Here is a 19374-nt window from a genome sequence, read left to right as displayed (position 1 = left end):
AAAAACATTCAGAGAATGAACAATGAGGAGATAAACCCATGTCTCATTACTAACTAGGTAATGACAACTCCTCTGGAAAAGATTTTATTTACCAGTTTTAACAATGTAAGTATTATCAAATGCAGTGCATATGTGTGCCTCTTTCCCCACTATTTAAAATTTTTGAAAATAGAACCCATCTTGGATATTAAATTATCAAAGAAAAATGTCAAGACCCGAATAAGTAAGTGAATACAAGGTAGGCCAGTTCAGGAGTGATGTTTATGGGCATGTATTATTATCGTCAGTAGCATTTGCTAGCATCTACCAACTAAACACTGATGATTTAAGGTTTTCTGGGCATGAGTGGTCAAGACTTTGACTCCAGACTCCTTTTACTGTCACCTCAGATCAGGCAATACTTTTGCTTTTAAAATGATGAAGTTAGCTTCTCAGTGAACTTCAAAAGAGGAAGAGCTATTCTGCAGCAGATGCTCTCATGCTAACTCAGAATCATTCATGGGAGTTGTCAATTTGTTCTTCCAAAAATACCAAGTAAGATGAGAAGAAAGCAAATGTTTTTGCTATCAAGATATAGACATTTGGTCAGAGCAATAAAATAGCCTCAAATGCCAAAAAAAATAATAAAGAATATGTGGAATGAGTAACTTCCAAAGTTATGGAAATAATTTGACTGTGTCTTACTACATGATAAAAATTGACAGGATTCCTCAATACCCACAGATGGAAGTACTACACTAACAACTGGTTAGAGCAGAGTCGTGATTATTGGCCTTATTATAATCATGCTGTAGCCAGGAATTTTGTCTGTTTTGAAACAATTATATACGTACATAAAATGTGTATACATGTGTGATTAATTTTCTGATGGTGGTGATTAGTTTGCTTTAAGCAAATGCAGATTCTCTTATAGCAAATGTTACATACTGAAAAAATGGCTGGAACTGGACTTCCGGTGTAATCCATGAACCTAACTGCTTCTAATTTGCTCATCATTAACTGGCTGACAGGTAAAGGGATAAAACCCACATTTTAAGTTCAATGAACATAATATACCAATAGACATTCATAATTGTTTTCTGTTGCACAAATTAATCCTTGTTTTCTTTGTCTAAAAATGTGAATTACAAAAGTTATGCATAGTAAAATTAAAAAAGATATGCATAGAAACCCCACAAAATAACAGATTTAATTTTTCTTTATATGTGACTTAATCAATCAAAAAAAGTATTATGATAAAATGGTTTAGATCGGATTGGAGAAGCTAGAAAGAAAAAAAGGAAAATAGTATTTGTGTAGCCTAATGCAGTGTGCTGAAATTGTATAGGCTTTAATCTGGCAGACCTGGGTTTGAATCATAGTTTCTTAATTATGATCTGTGTGACATTGAGCAAGTTTCTTAGTCAATCTAGGATTTGGTTTCCTATTTTGTAAAATTAGGATAATGAAACCTCATAGGGATGTGGTGAGAGTTAAATGAAACAGTGAATATAGAATGCTGGTGCAGTGTGGGTTAGATTCAGTAAATGACAGATATTACTGAGTGCCTTCTGCATGCCAGGTGCTCTTATATTATCTCATTTAAACCTTACAAATTTCGTTCCCTGACTTTGCTGTAAACTGGCATCACCTAAAGTGACTTAAAAATTACTGAAGTTGGCCGGGCGCAGTGGCTGAAGCCTGTAATCCTAGCACTCTGGGAGGCCGAGGCAAGAGGATTGCTTGAGCTCAGGAGTTTGAGACCAGCCTAAGCAAGAGTGAGACCCCGTCTCTACTAAAAATAGAAAAAATTAGCTGGGCAGCTAAGACTTTTCATAATCTGACCCCTTCTCGTTGATCTAATTTTACACCTGAACCTCCTGTCAAACATGATTATTTGCTCAAATATAACATTTATTTGTACACATAAGGCCCTTTACATATGCTCTCTCTCTGCTTCAAGTGCTCCTCTGTATCTGCAACCTTTCGGATTCTGCCCTTCTCTGAAGCTCAGCTCAAATTCTAGGTCCATGGCGAATGTGTCCCCTCTTATGCCCACTGGAAGTGATGACAACTTCATGTAAATTTTTAACTCATATGCATCATTCACAGACATTTATCCCCTCCTGAAATGTAGTTTACCATTTACAAGTCATTTCACAATAGATACTAATTCTCACACAAAAAACTACTATATAGGTAATAATAGATTTTTTTTAAATTAAGAGAATGTGTGGCCTGAGATCATACAATTAGTAAGTGGAATAATCCAGAGGTAAATCCATTACTTTTCAAGAAAGGGACATAAGTCCTGATGAGATCTTTTGCATTTTTAAAAATTGTGGTAAAATACACATAACATGAAATTTAATACCTTAACCATTTTTAAGTGCACAGTGCAGTAGCATTAATGCATTTACATTGTTGTGCAACTATCACCACCATCCATTTCCAGAACTTTTTTCATCTTGCAATACTGAAATTCTGTATCCATTAAACAATAACTTTCTATTTTTTCCTTCCCCCGGCCCCTGGCAACCACCATTCTACTGTCTCTGTGAATTTGGCTACTCTAGGTACTTCAAACAAGTAGAACCACACAATATTTATCCTTTCTTGACTGGCTTATTTCTCTTAGTATAATACCTTAAAGTTTTATCCACGTGGTAGCATGTGTCAGAATTTCCTCCATTTTTAAGGCTGAGTAGTATTCCATTGTATGTATATACCACATTTTGTTTATCCATTCATCTGTCAGTGGACACTTGCTCTCACCTTTTGGCTATTATGAATAATGCTATTGTGAACATGGGTGTACAAACATCTGCTCAAGTCCCTGCTTTTAATTCTTTTGGATATATAGTCAGAAGTGTAGTTGCTGGATCATCTGGTAATTCTAGTTTTAATTTTTTGAGGAACTGTCCTACTGTTTCTATAGTGGCTGCACCATTTTACATTCCCACCAATAGTGCACAAGGGTTGCAATTTCTCCACATACTTGCCAACATTTATTTTTTGTATGCTTTTTTGACAGTAGCCATCCTAATGGGTGTGAAGTGGATCTTTTGCATTTTGAGAACTTAAAATCTCAAATGTCCACAGGAGCCAAGGAGGTAATAAATAAATGAGGCAAGCCCCATTATGATGATCTGTGACACAAGACACTCAATGTCAGAGTCTGGGAGACAACAGGAAGTGGCCGACACAATGGCCATTTGAGGAGCCTGTGGATTTGCTACTCAGCTTCACGGGATTAGGGCTCTGGCAGATCTTCATGCAGTGCATGAAACCTTCTTTAAGCATTAAGTAATGGATTTCAATTTAGAACTCTCTGTATGCCAACATTCTTTAGTCAACTAGATTTGGATGAAAGGATGACAATATAGGACCTTGGGTATAAACGGAAGCTTTCCCATTTTGGGGGTGAGAAACACACTGGTGGGCAAGAGAGCAGAAATTCTGGGTCCATGATGGAACGGGGTGCTGAAGCCTAGCACCCAGAACTTGGCTGATCTGGCAAATGAGAGCTGATGACTTAGAGCTCAATACTTTGGGCTGTTCCTTAGCAGCATGTAGAGGAGAGGGCTCCTGCTGGGGATGTCTCTCTTCCCAAACCTTGAAGAGCATAACTTCATGCAGCTTCTATGCTTTAGACACTACTATGGGCCAAGGGTACTATTACCACACTGCTGCAATTGCCCCCTGCACAAGTCACACTGGAGACAGCACCAAGGCAGACTAAAATTCTTTCTCCAGATACAGAGGAACACGTGTGACCCTTGGAAATACATCAAAGAGGAGATTGGGCTGTGTGTGTTTATATGAGGACCATGAGAATGTGCTCCAGTATTTGCTCTTGGAGATGAATTATGTCCTGTTAGTTACATCCAGAACTGTGTAGAACAGAAGTAGACAAACTTTTCCTATAAAGGGCCAGATGGGATGTATCTTAGGTTCCTTGTTCCACTTATAGTCTATGTCACATATTATTCTTTGTTTTGTTGTTTTTTGCAACCTTTTAAAAACATAAAAACCTTTTTTAGCTTGTGAGTCGTATGAAAACAGGCCATGGGCCAGCTCGTGGGCTGTGCTTTGCCAGCCCCTGGTGTAGGGAAACATCCCAACCATGTTGTGTATACCTTGCCTTTCCAGTAGATTGTTAAAGGCCATTCAGGAAAGAAATGATTTTTTGCATCCCCCAGAGTTCCTAGCCTTATATAATAAATAGGCTCAATGAATACTGGCAAGTAAATGAATTTGTGATTATGGAAGGAGATTTCAAATATTTTAAGCAAGGCGGTGATGTCCTGAACTAGTTCTGGGATATAACCTTCTTACAGTTTCCTCCAAACATGCAGTTGTCAGTAACACATCAGAGATAGCAGGACTCACCATCTGTGGCCTGCGAGGATAGGGAGGAATTAGAAAGGCTGACTTTCTGGATGAGAGGCAAAAGCGGACAGGGGCTGTTTTCTTTTTTCTCTACATAAGGAAGCCAGAGGAGTTTTGTAAAGAATTGGTGAGAGGAAATGGTAATGACGCCTGTATCTCATGGAAAGAACAAAGATGAGAAGCATTAAAACCCTGTAATACTACAACAGATTTGAGATTTTCTTTTTAATATGCCAAATACATGATGCACCCATTGGACACAGCTGACTTAAATAAGTATAAATACAGTGTGTTCCTAATGAGGACATTATTGTCTATACTTCCTTATGAAATGTCTGCTTTTAAGGGGACTTTTATAATGTTCTTAGGTTTCTGATGCAAGACATAGAACTCTGGTAAGGGTTTGAGGGCAGACTTTTATCTCTAGGCTGGGAAAATTATTTCCACTTAATAAATTTCCATTATTTGCCTTTATGCTTGCAGTGTCCCATGCCACTCCCTGGGCACAATGTAATGGAGGTAAATTAACATTCCCAGGTCTCCAGGATACCAGTGTTTATACTGTCTTGATCAGCGTTTACTGTGCGCTGGCAGAGTACACAGCTCTGAGTGTTACGTGTGGGGCCCCAAAAGAGAGTCTAACCTCAAAATATTTCATTATTAGCACTCAAGAATGATGACAGGACTATAAAAGAAACTACTCCTAAGAGTTAAAGCACAAAAGCTACCAGAGTATCCTGTTAAAAGGGAACACCTTGGAAGAAATAATGACATGCTAATTAACCCATGATCAGCCATTAAAAACCAAGAGGGATTCAGTTTTCAGGCCCCTAACCCTCCGTTGGTCAGCAGGAGGGGCAAGTTCTCAAAGCACAAGATTTGATAGTAAAAGAATTATGGTGATCTGGCCCTTATGGGGGATGGAGGCCAGAGTAGGGCTGAAATGGGGACTCTGGGAAGTGAAGGGAGTTGTGAGCGAGGAAGGATGGAAAAACACCCTGAGAGAAAGAAGGGCATCCAAAATACAGTGTACTGTCTTTTTAAAGCTGACCGGACTCAACCCTGGTGTCATAAGAGCCATGAATCTGTAGTTGAGCTCCTAGAATATATAATTCACTAACTAGACTAGAAACTTCAGAAATAGAAGCAAGGTAGCTTCCCAACAGATCCTTAAGAGTTTTAAGCACCTATTATAAATCCTGCACTATTCTAGGTGTTCTTACGAGATGAGAGGGAAAAGCTAACATGCTCTGAGTATATACTACACACTCACCACCGTTTAGTTATCTCATTTATGCCTTACAACCACCCTGTGAAAAGGACAGTAATTCCTTCGTATTACAGATGAGAAAATTTAGGGTCAAATAGCCCATGTGACTAACCAAGTTACTTGGCATAAAGTTTAGAGCTTAATAATACTTGGGGCTGAGCACTGTGCTACAAGATTTACACATGTCTCTTATTTAACAGCAAAGCAGCCCATTAAGTAGACATTAGTAGTATTTTTATTTTATAGGTAAGTAATCAAATGCTGTCAGGTTAATTGATTTGGTGAAGATAAGTGAGGACGTTGGGATTGAAACACGCACTAACCGGTCCATGCCCTTTACTGTGGGACTACCTTGACCTTAGGATGAGAAATCCCTGGCTTCTGTCCTTCAAGCAGTGCTTCCCATGCTATTATAGCACACTGCATTCTGTATGAAATATATAACCATAACCCATGTTGTGGAGTGAAAATACAACAAACTCCCTAGGATCGAAAAAAATTCCTTCCCTTTCTTTCCCCTCCTCCCCGCTACTCCTTCTTGAATGATCTAAACCTCCCTGGGTAAGGGCCCTCATTTCCAATTATGGATGGGTAGGAAGACCTGGCAGGGAGGATACCTAAGCATGCTGATTAAAAGTATCTTAGACCATTTCAGGTGAATATTCCTTCAAGTTGGAAGTTCAACTCCCTAAGAGGTCTTTTTCCCTCCTCTCTTCCTATTTCCAAATATGAAGTCTGTGTTCAAGAGGGAAGCAATTGTGTCCTTGTAGTGGTGAGACAGGGCTTCAGAGATATTTTGCCTGACTTTTCTTTTCAGATTTTTGGTTGATTTCCATGAGGACATTTTTCTGATTTGCAACAAGGTACCAGACTGGTATCTCCTGTTAAATCCATGATCTGTTCTTCATTGGCTCTATTTGTCTTCACCCAATCTGGTTCTTGTCAATGGTGGTGTTTAGCAACTGGCTAGATCATGAGCACATTTGATGTTTAGGAAAGCTCTGTGTACATACTACCTCAGCCTCCTGATATCAGGGACCTTTAGAGGTGCTACCTTGCCATCTCTTATCCCTGATAGATGACCTGCTCTAAAGCTTCTGTATGAAATCCTCTTTCCTTGCTGGACACTTCTTGGATACGGAGGGGAGGGAGTCATAGGCACCAGAGAGTTGGCCCTAGAACCCACTACTTATGTGACCTCAAGACTACTGGACGTTTAGAAATTCCTGCCAAGCCAACACTGGCTCCAGGGCAAACTTGAAGCAAACTTACTATGCCACCGTGCCATTTCTAACGGCCAGGGAGAGGGATGGAGAGGACTTCATGTCAGATGCTGTGTCTCTTGAAAAAGGCATATTTACCCCAATAAGTTGAAAAGTTGTGTCAACACAAAATCCTGAACACAAATGTTATGGCAGCTTTATTTATAATTTCCAAACCTTGAAAGAAACAAAGATGTTCTTCAATAGGTAAATAAACTGGTATATCCATACAATGAAATAGTTGTTAAGTCCTGAAAAGACACGGAGAAACCTTAAATGCATACTGCTAAGTGAACAAAGCCAATCTGAAAAGGTTGCATATTGTATGATTCCAACAATATGACATTCTGGAAAAGGAAAAAAAGTATGGAGACAGTGAAAAGATCAGTGGTTGCTAGGGGCTGGAGAGAGGGAGGGATGAATAAGTGCAGCACAGGGGATTTTAGAGCAGTGGAACAGTCATGTATTGCATAACAACATTTCAGTTGACTGATGGACCGCACCACACATACGAAGATGGTCCCATAGATTATAATGGAGCTGAAAAATTCCTGTTGCCTCCTGACTTTATAGCTGTCCTAAAGTTGTAGCACAATGCATTACTTGTATGTTTGTGGTGATGCTGGTATAAACATACCTACTGGCTGTGAGTTGTATAAAAGTATATCACATACAATTATATACAGTATATAATACTCAATAATGACAATAGATGACTATATTACTGATGTATGTATTTATTATACTGTACTTTTAATTGTTATTTTAGAGTATATTCTTCGTACTTATGTACTTAAAAACTAACTATAAAAGAGCCTTGGGCAGGTCTTTCAGGAAGTATTCCAGAAGAAGCTGTTGCTGTCATAGGAGATGACAGCTCCATGAATGTTATTGTCCCTGAAGACCTTCCCATGGGACAAGATGGGAAGGTGGAAGACAGTGATATTGGTGACCCTGACCCTGTGTAGGCCTAAGCTAATATGTGTGTTTGTGTCTTAGTTTTTTAACAATAAAAGCTTAAAAAGTAAAAAATAAATTAAAATTTTTTAAAGTAGAAAAAAACTTATAGAATAAGGATACCAAGAAAGAATATTTTTGTATAGCTGTATAATGTATGTGTGTTTTAAGCTGTGTTATTACAAAAGAGTCAAAAAGTTAAAAAATTAAAAGTTTATAAAGTAAAAAATTATAGTAAGCTAAGATGAATTTATTATTAAAGAAAAAACTTTTAAAAATAAATGTAATGTGGCCTAAGTGTACAGGGTTTATAAAATCTACAATGGTGTATAGTAATTTCCTAGGCCTTTACATTCACTCACTACTTACTCACTGACTCACCTAGAGAAACTTCTGCAAGCTTTATTCATGGTAAGTACCTTCTATAGGTATACTATTTATTATCTTTTATATTGTATTTATACTGTACTTTTTCTATGTTTAGATATGTTAGATGCACAAACACCATTGTGGTATAATTGCCTACAGTATTCAATATAGTAACATGCTGTACAGGTTTGTAGCCTAGGAGCTATAGGCTATATATACCATATAGTCTAGGTGTGTACTAAGCTATGCTATCTAGGTTTGTGTAAGTCCACTCTATGTTTGCACAGTGATAAAATTGCCTAATGATGTATTTCTCAGACATATCCTTGTTGTTAAGTGATGCATGGCTGTATTTTGTATGATAATCTAATTGTGGATACATGTTATAAAACATTTGTCATTGCCAAAATCCATAGAATGTACAAAACTAAGAATGAACTAAACTGTGGACTTTAGTTAATAATAATGTATCAGTACTGGCTCATCGATTGTAACAGATGTACTACACTAATGCAAGATGTTAATAATAGGGGAAACTGGAAGAAGGAGTTGAGGGGGTATATGGAAACTCTTTGTACTTTCTACTCAATTTTTCCGTAGCAAACTGCTCAAAAAAAGGTCTATTATTTTATTTATTTATTTTTTTTTTGAGACAAGGTCTTGCTCTGTCATCCCGGTTAGAGTGCAGTGGCATCATCATAGCTCATTGCAACCTCAAATTCCTAGTCTCAAGTGATCCTCCTGCCTCAGCCTCCCAGAGTGCTAGGATTACAATTGTGAGCCACCACACCTGGCTTATTAATTCTTTTTTTAAAGGTATGGAACAGGACTGGGCTTGGTGGGTCATGCCTGTGGTCCTAGCACTTTGGGAGGCCAAGGCAGGAGAATAGCTTGAGCTATTCAAGGTTGAAGTGAAGTATGATTGCACCACTGCACTCTGGTTTGGAGGACAGAGTGAGACCCTGTCTTTGGGAGGCGGGGGGAAAGCATGAAACAACTTTCCATTGGGATTCCATCAGGTGTATCCATGCTGCGTCTCCACCCCCCACTATCCCTTTTCAGGGTTTCAAGCTTGAAAGTGAATCAAGACTTCATCTGATCTCCTATCTTTCCCAAACCCTTCTCCAAAAACCTGAAGGGCTATCTTTCCCTTCCCCTTATTGGCTTGCAGAAGCTTGCCCTAGGTCACACCCTCCTCCTTCCTGAGAAGATATTTTCCTCCCACCCTTCCACTAAGCAACAAAGGTGTAAGACAACAGTGAGAGGAGCCTTCCTACCCATAAGGAGGATATATAGGGAATTCTATCACAAATCTTATAATCTTATATCTATCACAAATATAATATAGGGAAGAAGCAAATTAGTATGCCTATAATCATCAACTTTGGAGGATTTTCTAAAATTGTGAAATATAAGATACATTCAAGAAGTCCACAAAATATATGGATACAGTTTAATGTGTAATTATAAAGCAAACAACTGGGTAACCACCAACCAGGTAAATAAATAGAACATTTCCACCATCCTGAAAGTCTCCACCTCTACCCCATGTGCCTGAAGTCATAACTCTCTTCCTATCTATCCGCTAGAGAAAAACCACTATTCTGAATTTTTGATAATCACTTTTTTGGCTTTTTTAATACTCACAGAATTTTCAAGTTGGAAATGATCTATTGAGAATCTTGTCCCACACATGTTTTGGATGAGGACTTTGAAGCCAAGAGAAGTAATATCTTTCCCAAAGCCACGGAAACTATCTACCCTAACCTCCAGAGATTCTTGATGTATATGATGCTCTCTTCATGAGTGCTTGGTGAATACACAGCAGAGCATGTCTGTGTCTGTGTGTGTGTTGGGATAGTGGGTAGTAATAATAATAGCTGTACTTTACTGAGGGCTCACTATGAGCGTTATGATTCTATGTATTGTATGTTAGATATCATCACCATCTTTATTACTATTATTCCCATTTTTCAGATGAGGAAATTAAGACTTGGAGATATTAAGTAAGTTGTGAAAAGTCAATTGGTATGTGGGAAAATCTGGATTCCAATTTGGTCCTTTCTGATTCCAAAGCTTGGGCTCTTGTGCACTTTCTTTTCATTTAAAACATTTATTATTTTATTATTATAAAAGTGATGCATTCTTATGGTTACAAAAGTTCTAAAAGTTGTATCGGTTAGGAATGCGTTTGTCTACAATAGCAGAAAAACCCTACAAACAGTGTAGAGAGATAGGAGTTTATTTGACTCACACAGTGAGAAGACTAGAGGCAGAGGTGGGATGGGGAGGTAGGTAGAACAGGGCCATTCATGGCAGCTCAATGACAACCTTAGGGACCCATTTTCCATTTTCCCACTCCATCATCCTTAGTGTGTAGGTCTTTGTCATCAAGATTTTCATGTCAAGGTGGCAAAAAGTCACTCTATCTCTAGGTATTGCATCAACATTCCAGGTGGGGATAAGACGGGAGGAGGAAGCCAGCAAGGGGCTCCTTAGGAGGAAAACAACAGCTTTTCAAGCAACCTTTAACTTATGCTTCATTTTCCAGAATTGTGACACATGGCTACCCTCAGTAGCAAGGGAGCTTGGAGAAGTATTTTTAGAAAAGCACACTGCTACGCTAATAAAATTGGAATCCTGCTGTTAAAAAGGAAGGGGGAATAGATTTTGGGTAGGCAACTTGCATTGTTCTCTACAAGCAGCATGAAAGGTTATCAGGTGAAACATAAGGTCTTTCTACTACTTCTGCCGATCCTCCTCCTCCCATGCAATAAATACAGTTGATTTTTTGAGTCAAATTTAAAGGACAGAGGACATGGATGGAAGAAGAGGTTAGAACAACTTTAATGATGTAAAGGGACACGGGCAAAAAATTAAAAAAAGAAAATTGAGTCTGAGTTAGTAAATTGAGGTGGATTAGGTGTAAATTGACAATAGCCCTTAAAGGTCAGGCAGAGGAGTTTGGCTACTAAACAAAAAGACTAAGAAAGCCACTGTAGATTTTGAACAGAAGAGTGAAATGTTTCTATAAGAAGAAAATACATATTTGTTGTCATACTGAGATTCTTAATCTCTTTCCAAGCTGAGTCAATATAGATATCAACACTTTGCTTCTTACCACCTCCAGAGCAACATGCCAGAGAATATGAATAGATCACTGGAGCATGATTCACCATTAATTAACAGTATTATTCTTTTTAGTGATTTATAAAAGACAAAGAACAATTATGTTTAACTAGAAATCTGTGTAGATATAAGTATCTCTTGTTTTCTAAGTTCTGGTTCTGCTACTAGTGTCTTTTTAAAAGCCATATGAATATGGTTTAAGCTTTAAAATCATCAGCTAATTTTATTCAAGCGCAGTGTACAATCCACCAGAAAATACTTTCTTTTCTACCACCCAAATGCCCCAGAGGTTATTAACTTTTTTATTTTTCACTTGTTTGAATTGTGTCATCAGTGTAACAAGGCAACTTCTTTCAGATGACATGAAAAAGACTTTACTTTCCTAAAATATTTTTAGATAGTGTTCAGTGCTATTGGGAGCTTTCAGGAACCTACTGTTCTGATATTTCAGGAGGTAACTTTTCTGTGATTCTGGTTGTACATGTCTTCTCCTTCTGTAACCATATGATTTTGATATTACTGCATTTTCGGACTGCCCTAACATTTGAAACTTCTTAATTTGAAGACAGATTTTTTTTTTCTATAGTTTTTTGTTTGTTTTTACTTTTTTCTGTAGGAAATCATGATGAAATTTATTTATGGAAGCATTTCCTCTTCTGGCTTTCTTTATGTTTCCATAATAACTTTGAATATGAAAATTAACTTTTGTTTACATACTTATTTTTACCAACCAATTTTAACATTATTCACTGTAAAAGGGTTCACTAATTTCTCAAATTTATTTGTCTAACTTGTTGGTTTTTTATGGATAGATTTTGATAGCAGTTGGTCCTATGGATAGAAGTAAGATTAATTTATATCCCACCAGCTTGCAGTGCATGACAATTTGACTAAAGGCTAGACTGGATTTTGCCTTTGTACTATGTACATAAAATTGTAAATATTATTTCAATGAAAATGTAATCTGATTAAGAGAACATATTTTCTGCCACTGTAAAATTACTTCAGAAATAGCCATTCATATTCTAAGGCATGCATACAGGCAAAACTGGTAAGATCTTAATAAAAAACATGCCACTTCCTTAATAAAAATAAAAGCTAAATGAAACAACCCCCAAATAAAATGAAGGTCACAGTTTCTAGGGTTGAAACTCAAAGGAAAATCTCCATTGGGACAGAGAACTGAACCACATGGTCTGGCTTCTGACCTCAAGATTTGTCTTTCATTAATGTCTATCACTAATTAATGCTGCCACCATCAAAAATCTAGTCTCAGACATGAGCTGCCCATCCCTTAACAGTCCGGCCTAAAGTTGACCTGTCATCCTTCCTTTGATACCACAAAACAGAGTTAGGACTGAGACATCAAAAAAAAAACTTTTTATTAACAATTGAAGGAAAACCAAAGGAAAACTAGGTGATCTGACTCAGAGAACACAACTTTTCCTTTAGGTTTAGGCACATTCCAATTCTGTGGAAGCTTAATAAGGCAGGGTAAAGCTAGTTGCTCTATCAGGTAAACTCTAACATCTCAAGTCTGACACAACAGATGAATATTTCTTGCTCTCCCCTGGCTCTTTCCACCTTGGACCTCAGGCATCTTGCACACATCTTCCAAGATCTTGATGTTGGGCTCCATCATGTCTGAAGGGGAGAAGACCTGGAGACTGCCCCTGTGCATTGGAGCCTGGGAGGCATTTATGGGCCGCGCAGCATTTGGAAAACACTGGAGACAAAGGCAGGGGCTACAGGGCTGCCCTCTGCTCTTGAAGGTACATGAAGCCTGTGGTTAGAAGTGGGATCTATTCCACCTCACAGTGGGCAACTCCACATTACATTCTCATCACGTTTTATAACCTAGCAAACGGTCCTCTTGCAATCAGTGGTCTTGACCAAACACCTAAAGTCTTTCATGCCATTCTTCTAATAGAAGTGCTGTAATTAGCTCACTAAAAAAGTTAAAGTATTTCTTTTCATTGTTTAGTGTATTTTAGTGCTTCCCCCCCACAATTTCCTTCCCTTTGTAATTTGAGGGGTACTTATTGAATAGGAATAAGCCCTAAAACTTACTACTTTGGAACAATGGGTTGAAAACATCTTTCATCAAGTGATGGCTATTCTGAGTTTCATGTAGTTACTCAGCATTAAAGTCAAAGGGGCCAACTATTAGATTACACTAAAAATCCCCAAACGAGAAAATTAGAAAGAAGTTAAGACATAATATTTCATAAAGGTCAAAGCTGGATACAAAATAAAATGAATTAGGAAAAACATTTTCCTTAAATATGCCATAAGTAATATGAGTAATTATCTTGAAAACTGCAGCATGATAATCATCAGATGCAAGCAGGTAGTTAACTGCATAAAGTATTAAGAAAGACAAAAACAATATTTTATCCACATCTAATACTGTCTAGGTGAGAGAATATTCTGATGCTAGTTGACTGACCCCAGATTTTACTAAAGAAATATGCTGGGCCGGGCACGGTGGCTCACACCTGTAATCCTAGCACACTCTGGGAGGCCGAGGCCAGCAGATTGTTTGAGCTCAGGAGTTCGAGACCAGCCTGAGCAAGAGTGAGACCCCGTCTCTACTAGATATAGAAAGAAATGATCTGGACAGCTAAAAATATATATAGAAAAATAATTAGCTGGGTATGGTGGCACATGCCTGTAGTCCCAGCTACTCGGGAGGTTGAGGCAGGAGGATCGCTTGAGCCCAGGAGTTTGAGGTTGCTGTGGGCTAGGCTGATGCCACAACACTCTAGCCCAGGCAACAGAGTGAGACTCTGTCTCAAAAAAAAAAAAAAAAAAAAAATCCTGAAAGGACAAAAGGATAACAAACAGTCTACATTTAATTAACATTAATTTCCTTGGTGTAACACTCAGTGTCCTTAATTACTGTTCCCTAAGCAACTTGTTGGACAATAATAATACAGTATGAAGCAAATGTTTGTTGAAATTCTACTTTTGTAGTAGATACTTGACCCTTAATGTTTAGAAGTTTTTCAACCACTGGGAGAGCCCCGTAAAGAAACGTTTATATCAAAGAGCGATGGGGCTATGATAATATAAACACAAATGCACATGGAAAGGCATCTCAAATCAGCCTAGGGAATTGGTGAAGGCCAACAGTGGCAATAAGCTCAAAATCTGGAATGAGACTCTCTGGCTTAACTCTCCACTCCATAACTTAATTGTTGTATGACCTTGTGCAAATTGATTCATCTCTCTAAACATGAATTAATATGTAAAATGAGGAAAAAAGAGACACCTTTCCTAATGAGGTTTAAATGAGATTATGTATTAAAGCATTTGGCACAGTGCCTGGAGACTGTAAATGCTCCATTTATGTTGGCTATTTCTATTTACAGACAAGATGATGCTTGAACTGGGCTTATGGAATGAGTAGGAGTTAGAGAGTGGGAAAGCAGAAGAGGGCATTTCAGGGAGAGGCAACGATATGTGATAGGCACAGAGTATAACATCTCTGGGTCACAGCAACTGTTTTATACATATTTGAGTTTAATTTACTTTCATATAACCAAGTATGCCTTCATAGTTTGCATGGAATAACATAAGAATTTGCTACAAACATTTGTAAACCCCTCAGGAGTTCCATCAGATATAACTTTCTTGCAACACTCCTCACTCCTTGGTTCACCTAGTTTCTGAATTCAGTTTGGCTCCTTACCTTGGATTCTACTCTTTAATCTATCTCTAAGATTTGCATTTTTTACCGCAGATCTGACTGTGCACTTTGAGGGCACACAACTCCTGGTGTTTGAGCTGGAGCTACTGGAGCTACGAACTACAACCAGAGTTGATATATGCCTTACCATTGAACCTCGGCCATCCTCCTGGATACTCCCCAGCTTGCCCTGCCACTGATCCTGCACCACCAGACAGGGAGGATAATTGCACAGTTTTTGAGAGAAGCAGGCTGGTGCCAAATTATAATGAGCTTTGTGTGTTCAGCTTAGGAATGTGCACAGTTTCCTAAAGGCTCTGAAAAACCGTTGAAGAAGTTTAAATAGAGAAAGACATGGTCAGATTTCTATTTTAAGGTCACTCTAGGAGCAGTTTCCAGATTAGAGAAAGGAAAAAAACCACTGAGGTAATCCCAGTGAGAGGGGACCTGTTCTAAAACAGTGGCGGGGGGAAGAAGGAAAAGCCGTGAGTATGAAAGAGATTAAGCAAATAGAATATCCTGAACTTGGTGATTGATTGGCTATGGGAGTTAAGTAATAGAGAGTCTAGCATTGCTACCAGAGTTCCATCTCGGGCAGCTGGAAGAGCAGTGATGCCATTCATCAAGAAAAGGGATACAGGATACAAAAATTAAATTTGAGGGTAAGAGTAATAAGGCCAAAGTGTGGATATTTTAATTTGAAGTTGATTATGGAACATATCTAAATGGAGATGCTCATGAATAGAGAAATCTGGGATTCTTGAACATTCAGATTTTTGAATTAACTTGTGGAAAGGGATGTGATTTATGAAGGTGAGGATTCTTGTTTTCAAACAGGAATATATAATATCTTTTATTATAAGTGAGTAATTCTTATGTTCTTAGAAATAACTGGTGATTTTGAATGCATGCTTGAATCCTAGAGGGCCTGATTATCATTGGATTCACTGAATGAACTATTCCAAAAGGTGCAGCTATTGTACACCTTACCTTTTGCTATATTAATTTGCTCAATTTATATAACCATCAGTACCCTGGAAAGGTAGAACAGCAAATGCAGGCCCTAGACTAGGTGTGTATCCTGACCCTATTAGCTACTAATTTATGACCTTGAAAAAAATTATTTATGCTCTCTGGTCCTCATTTTATTAATATGTAAAAATGGGAATTATAAGAGTACCTGTTTTATAGAGTTGTTGTGAAGATTGAGTTAATTTACAGAATTACGATTAGCACACAGAAAACCCTCAATAAATGTTAGCTATCATTATTATCCAAGATAATACAGCAAAACTTCATTGTAAACCATCTCACTTAATTATTGCATAATTTTCATTTCACTTAGGTAAAATCACAGCCATCATGAATATAGGCATGAATCATTGCAAATTTGTATGCCGCATTGATTTTTTTCAAATTATTACTTTTAAATAATAATGAAGATTTTATTATATATATATCACATTAATAACAGTATGCCAAAGAGAAATGTAGCCACAAGTATGATTAAAATGAACATGTGTTAAAAATATTTAAATAATACCTTGGATTTACATGGCCCATTTTTTAAAAGAATCCAACATACTTTATAAGTCTACATTTTTTTCTGAACACTTGAAAAACTTCAACGATATTTAAAAAATCTTCTCAGCAGCCTTCTGAAGGTAGCTTATCATGTTTACTGTCAGCAAATATGGGCCATGTAAACACACCTTGCCATGTCAAAACACAATTACATTGATTAGATCATAAAAACCTATATATATGGAGTAAATCTGCTTTAATGAATAGTTGTTTCATCAAAAATTTACATAGAGGGTCTAGAGTTGATACAAATTCAAATTCTAGCTCATGTCAGAGCATGATCTTCCTATATTTACTTTTGCTAACAGAAAGTAGAATATGGAAATGAGTCATCTATTAAAATTGTAAAACTTCAAAAACTAAACTGCATTGAAATATATATGTATCTATTCAGGAGCTCAAACACTATTATTTTCTGGTTATTTCACCCATAACCAAATAACCCATTACAGATTATAAACTCATGGTGAAACAGCTGCATTGTTCACATTTATTAGAGTGATCAACATGGAAGTGGACTGTTCCTTAAACTTTAAAAAAGTGCTAACCCTTTTATAGACCAAACACTGAAGCCCAGTGAGGTGAAGTGATTTCCTCAAAATAACACGGTAATAAAGCTAGTTCTAAAACACCAATTTAAAGAAAATTCGGTAAACTCTTGTGATGCTGTATTACCAGCAGAAAATGGTGCCGATAAAATGCAGTTTTCTTAATAGGAAGTGCAAGGAATTTCAAATCATTTTGGTGGTCATTAGTAAAAAGTTAAATTTAGGATGGTCTAACATTAGTATCATATTGATCTGAGAATAAGGGTATGTTTGGATAAAAATGATAACCACTCTTCTTCCCGTAAAAGCTTCCATTAGCATATTTCAGAACTGTAAAAGAAAAACTCCTAATTATATATGCTTCAAGCTTACCTAAAAACCCATTTAGAATTTACAAAATACACACACTCATGATGGGGAAAAACTACAGCACAATGAGAAATTAGAAATCAAGAAACTTTTCATAGTTTTTGTGGAGAAAAGTGTATGAACCAATCAATCAATTTGTGGGAGTAATAAGATTAAAAGGATTCCAAACTATGAACATTAAAGAACCACATTTCAAAGGAGCAAAAGATGGATTTTGGTACTTTTTTTAAAAAAAATCATAATTTTAAACTTGTTTTGTATTTTAATTTTATATCCCTATGTTCTAGTTCTTGACACTAACTCAATATTGCTTATGTAGTTATCAAGTGGTTCTTAATCTATTTTCTCTTTTTTCATACAGAGAAAGGTGTAAAAAGTAAGACTTTAAAAATTTTAAAGGCAACATAGATAGGGTCTTCTAATATTTTTCTGTGTTTTATAATCTCAGATTTGAATCTAGCAGAAGAAAATCAAGCAATGGAATACTAATTCATTTAGCAAGCAAAAAAAAATCTTTTTTTTTTTTTTTTTTTTTTTTTTTTTTTTGAGACAGAGTCTCACTCTGTTGCCCAGGCTAGAGTGAGTGCCGTGGCGTTAGCCTAGCTCACAGCAACCTCAAACTCCTGAGCTCAAGCGATCCTCCTGTCTCAGCCTCCCGAGTAGCTGGGACTACAGGCATGTGCCACCATGCCCGGCTAATTTTTTCTATATATATTTTTAGCTGTCCATATAATTTCTTTCTATTTTTAGTAGAGATGGGGTCTCGCTCTTGCTCAGGCTGGTCTCGAACTCCTGAGCTCAAACGATCCGCCCACCTCGGCCTCCCAGAGTGCTAGGATTACAGGCGTGAGCCACCGCGCCCGGCCTCAAAAAAAAATCTTAAAAATTAAATTAAAATGCATTTTTATCTGCCTTATACTCACGTTACCCAATGACATTTATTGTACATTGTGGATTAGGCTGAAGGTTAGGGTTAGGGGTGAGGAGAGCTAATATTCCTTCCTCTGTTCACAAATTCACCATTATCCAATAACCACAGGAACAAAGGTATTCAGAGATTAAGATGAATGGCAAAGTACAGAAAATAGTAAAATGCAAGTCTATTCATCAATAATTATTGAAAATGAGGATTCAATAAATGGAAGAGAAGTAGGTTTTAAATGACCCTGAAAAGGATTTTGTACAGGACCCTCTTTTCCCCAAGACTCCCAGCCTTCCATGTCTTCCTCCTTGCATTCTTTCTTCTATGAGTTCTTGTTTTCTTTATTTTTAATAAAAATCCACATTTTCATTGACATTGTAGCCCTTTGGGTCTTGGCTTTGTGGAGAGGTTTCAGATTATAACTTCTTACCCTCATGAGGTCTAAGGTTTTATCTCCAGTCTCCAAGAGGCCACTAAAATTGAAATTCTAGCTTACTAAACAAGAGTACATTTCCTTCTTCAGTACTGGTTTAGTTTTTGATTTGGGCTTGTGTTCCTTTTTAGGTCTTTAAGAATTTCCCTTAATTTCTTGCCAGCTCAGCAATACATTTAATAAGCTGTTTTGAAATAATTTATTCACAATTTTTAGGCATTTGCTAAAGGAGGATTATTCAGTTTATCTAACCCACTATATGGTAAACAGTGGAAACAACTGTTCTAAATCTAAGACAATGCAAAAGTATAATGTAATTTGAAAAATGGGAGTCAGAATGTGAAACACAGGGTGAAGGAAGGGAAAATAGTATAATTTTTTCATCATTCATTGTGAAGTGTCAATAGATACTATCTAAATTTGAAATAGAGAATCACAGATGTCATGTAAAATAATACTATGATTGCCA

The 19374-nt window shown here is 37.2% G+C and overlaps 1 pseudogene; it reads left to right on the top strand.

Annotated features, from left to right (window-relative positions):
* Window positions 1-7871, top strand: part of LOC138385951 (ribosome biogenesis protein NSA2 homolog) — a 28197-nt pseudogene extending 20326 nt beyond the window's left edge.
* The last annotated feature ends 11503 nt before the right edge of the window (window positions 7872-19374 follow it).

This window comes from Eulemur rufifrons, chromosome 7, assembly GCF_041146395.1.
Source record: "Eulemur rufifrons isolate Redbay chromosome 7, OSU_ERuf_1, whole genome shotgun sequence".
NCBI classification, from domain to species: domain Eukaryota; kingdom Metazoa; phylum Chordata; class Mammalia; order Primates; family Lemuridae; genus Eulemur; species Eulemur rufifrons.
This window is presented reverse-complemented; position numbering and strand designations above follow the sequence as displayed.